This window comes from Mastomys coucha, unplaced genomic scaffold (assembly GCF_008632895.1).
Source record: "Mastomys coucha isolate ucsf_1 unplaced genomic scaffold, UCSF_Mcou_1 pScaffold23, whole genome shotgun sequence".
Lineage (NCBI taxonomy): Eukaryota > Metazoa > Chordata > Mammalia > Rodentia > Muridae > Mastomys > Mastomys coucha.
The window spans coordinates 9217424-9221776 of record NW_022196906.1 but is presented as its reverse complement, the minus strand read 5'-3'; the positions used below and the strand labels follow the sequence as shown (position 1 = coordinate 9221776).

At 41.5% G+C, this 4353-nt stretch overlaps 1 non-coding gene across 1 annotated transcript; it reads left to right on the top strand.

The window, feature by feature from the left end:
- Nucleotides 1-2499: 2499 nt before the first annotated feature.
- Nucleotides 2500-2664, top strand: LOC116074167. The gene has a single exon (XR_004112122.1). It is a non-coding gene; the product is annotated as a U1 spliceosomal RNA (small nuclear RNA).
- Nucleotides 2665-4353: the final 1689 nt, after the last annotated feature.

Sequence of the window (4353 nt, the reverse complement as noted above, 5' to 3'; positions counted from 1 at the left end):
TGTGTGTGTGTGTGTGTGTGTGTGTGTGTGTATGTATTCTTCACCTGCCTATGGCTCTTCTAGCTCCTGTAGTGTCTAAGCCCAGTGGATCTGTGACAATGGCTACACTGTCCCTACCCCAACCAGGACTAGAAGACTTGGCCACTGACTCTCCACTATTCTGCTGCTTTTGACCAGGTGGCCCATATTGGTCTCAAAAGCCCATCCACCTTTAAAGTCTGTGTGGGGAGCCGCAGCTGCCACCATATATATATATTGAACACCTGGTCTCCGGCCAGAGCAGAGAGCATTGAGATAAACAAGCCCTTAGTTGGAAAAGCTGTGTGCCTCTAGTTTATGATGCAAGCTGGCATGATTTCTTGTAGCCTATTATGCTTTGCCACGTAGCCGATGATGATTGGGACCAGGGAAAGTATTTAACCCACAAGGGCTGGGGGCTGGAGGAGGATAATTAGGAGTAAGTATGTATAGATAGGAGTAAGTATGTATGGTGATAGTAAGTAAGATATATAGAGTAGTGAGTAAGTATGTAGAGATAGTAAGTATGTAGAGAAAGAATAGTAGTAAGTATATATAGAGATAGATATAGATATGGATATAGATATAGATAGATATAGATAGAATTAGAGGTAAGATGTAAGATTTAGGAGTAAGTATGTAGAATTAGGGCTGGTGATGGGTTAGGAGAGATTTAGGAGTAAGTATGTAGAATTGGGGCTGGTAATGGAATAGGAGAGAAGATGTAGATATAGAAGTAAGATGTAAGGATAGATGTAAGATGTAGAAGTAGGAATAAGTATGTAACTAATAAGATGTAACTAATAAGATGTAAGTAGTAATAAGTAAGACGTAAGAAGAAGATATAGAAGACTATAAAGGAAGCTAGCTAGAGAAGAAGTAAAAATGAAGGTTCCTGATTAAACTGCATGGAGAAGGGCTCAGTGTTTGCCTCCTTATTTCCACTGGACGGGTAAGGCGGCCGACAGTCTGTGCACTGGGACATGGCCAGTGATCAAGAGGACATTGCAGTTCTGTACATGTATAACCATGCTCATGTACCTCCAGTTATATACCACTAGATGTGAAGCTATAGATTAAACCCAACACAGGGACAGTGGGAGATTTCACTAATAAACTTTCACCAATAGGCAAACCATTTATATAGAAATGAATAGAGAAATACTGGCATTAAGTGACATTTTGTATCAAATGAACCCAACATATGTACAGAATATTCATCCAATTACTAAAGAATAAATACTCTTTTCACAGCTCATGGAATCATCTCTAAAACACACCACATATTAGACACAAAGCCAACCTCAACAAATACAGGAATATTGAAATAATAGTCCGTATTTTATCAGGCCACTATAAGAACCTTTAAGCCACTAAACTGGACAATCTAAAAGACATGGATAAATTTCTAGACACATAATTTACTAAAATGAAATAAACAAAAAGTCCAAGAATTAGGGATGAGATTGAAGCAATAATAAAATTTCTTAGTAAAGAAAGACTGGGTCCAGATGGCTTCCTACAGAATTCTACTCAACAGCTACAGAACTAACACCAACTCTAACCAAATTATTCCATTAAAAAAAAGAAGGAAGGCTTCCTAACTCTAAGTGTGAAGCCAGTATTACCCAGACTCCCAAACCAGAGCAAGACACAGGAGCAACAATAACAAAAGTATAGGCCAGTCTCTGTGATGAGCGTAGATGCAAATGCTCAGAGTCACGTTAAAAAGACTGTGTGGTGGTGGGCCTTTCCCGGCTTCGTGGGGCTTGTTGGGGGTTTCCATTCTCTGCTTTCCTTCAGCTGGAAGTTTCTTTAGTTTTTCTTTGTCCCTGTGCAATTCCGTTTTCATGCACTGTGCTCCCGACTTCCCTCAGCCATTTGTGCGGATTTTCTTGGACTTCAGTCATTTGCCCTGTGTCTTCCGAGAGCATTCATGCTTTTACTTTCCTCCCCTTTTCTATGCTTTGAATGCATTGACTGTGCTTAGAATTGTTCTTTTGAATTCGGCATCTATTTCATGTAAGTTGCTCTCCTTAGGGGACATTGCGGTGGAGTTGGTGATTTGGGGGGACTCCTATCTATGCTCATGATAGTCAACACAATGTTTTTGGCAGCCAACATTTGCTGAAGTACTACAATGCAGCTCCCAGACACAATAAGAATGTAATACCTTTAATTCCCACCAGGGGGTGCTCCAAGTCTGCCAAGTGCAGGTTATAGTTGTTGAAAAGGGTAAAGAGGGGTTGTGTGTGCCTTAGTGAAAAGGAGGAAGGAGGGTGGGACAGAATAATATATATGTATATGCATTATATATGTATACATATATGTAAATATATTTTAAAATTTGAAGATAGATATTTTTCATACAATATATTCTGATTACTGTTTCCTCTCTCCCAACCTCTCATTCTCCCCACCTCCCTACCTCCCCAACCCCATATCTTTTCTTTTTCTCTCTCATTAAAAAAACAAACAGGCGTACTTACCAGGCAGGAGAAATACTGTGATCACGAAGGTGGTTTTCCCAGGGCAAGGTTTATCCATTACACTCTGGATGTGCTGAACCCTGTGATTTTCCCAAATTCAGAAAACTCGACTGGATAATTTGTGGTGGTGAGGGGACTGTGTTCACACTCTCTCCTGAAGAAAAGCAAAAAGCAAAGAAAAACAAACTAAAAATAACTAGAATAAAATAGAATAAAAGTGAACAAACCAGGGAAGTACAAACAGAAGAAAAAAAGGAGCCAAAGAAAAAGCCCCAGAAATGCATAGATGCAGCTCTCACGCAGAAGTCCCACAAGCACATACGATGCAGCTCTCACGCAGAAGTCCCACAAGCACATACGATGCAGCTCTCACGCAGAAGTCCCACAAGCACATGCGATGCAGCTCTCACGCAGAAGTCCCACAAGCACATACGGGAAACCATAACATTGAACCAGAAACCTGGAAGGGTTTAAAAAAAGAGAGGCCTAGAGCAAGCCCTATGAGACAAAAGCTTCTACAAACACCATTGAGCTTGTTTTGTGTTGATCATTTACTGCTGGGCATGGGGCCTGCTCTTAAATATGGTTTGTGTATCCAGTGAGACTTCATTGGAGAAAACTAATTTTTCCTTTGGGAGTTGTTCTCAACTGGAGATAGCTTCTGGGTTTGGTTTGAGACCCTCTGTCCACTTCCCCTCAGACCTGCGTCAGCTCTATGCATGGCACCAGTCTCTGTGAGTTCAAGTGTGCATTGGTCCTGCTATGTCTAGAGGGACTTGGTTTCTTGGTGTCCTCTATCCTCTCTGCTCTTACACTTTTTTCACCTCCTCTTCTGCAGGGTTCCCCAAGCCCTGAGGAAGAGATTTGATGGAGATATCCCATTAGGACTGAGTGTCCCGAGGTCTTTCGCTCCCTGCACACTGTCCCGCTGTGAGACTCCGTAATTGCTCCTATCTGCTGCAGAAGGAAGCCTCTCTGATGAGGGCTGAGCAAGGCACAGATCCATGGAGATAGCAGGATGTCATTAGGAGTCATGCTATTGCTATGTTCCTTAAACAGAACAACAGTATTTGGTTCCTTTAGGTCCGTGTCCTATCTAGTCTCAGGTTCTTTGGGCAATGGTTCCATCTCATGGACTGAACCTTAAATCTGACCAGATAGTGATCGATTGGTTACTCCCACAACTTTTAGGCTACTATTACACAAGAGTACCTTGTAGGCAGGTCACCATTGTGGATGGAAGGGTTTGTAGCTGAGTTGGTGTTTACCTTTCTCCTCTGGTACCTTCCTGTACCATGAACAGTAGTCAGTAGGGGTAAAGGATTTTTCTAGGCACCAGCTTGACTTCTCCATGTCCAATGAGTTATGCAGGTGGTGTCTTCAACAATAGAAACTTACCATCAATTTGTGGAGAGCAACCAATAGCTTTAGCAATAGCCAGGATTATTTGAGGGTTTTCATGATTTCACTTTAGCCAACAACTTGATTAGATGGCATTTATGGCACTGGAGGTTTTCTTTGTTGGTCATATATATTTTATGTACTGTTGACCCACTATGTCATGACTGACATTAGAAATCCTTAATATTCGTTGTGTATCTCAGCTCTTCTACAGCATAGCTTTCACACTTTTCTCTGTGTTCCACACAAAGTACAACTATAAGTGCTTAATAAATTGGGATTTATCTGAGTCCCTAAAGTCATCCTGGAATCAAGCTTCCTTCTCTATTGTCTTTCTGGCCTTTGACATGTGCCATGTTAAGCCTCAGAGTCATTTTGCTATCTTTCCAGTCTTCCCATGTATCCCTGGCTGGTTTCTGGTTCCTTTCCTGACAAGACCTTTTAT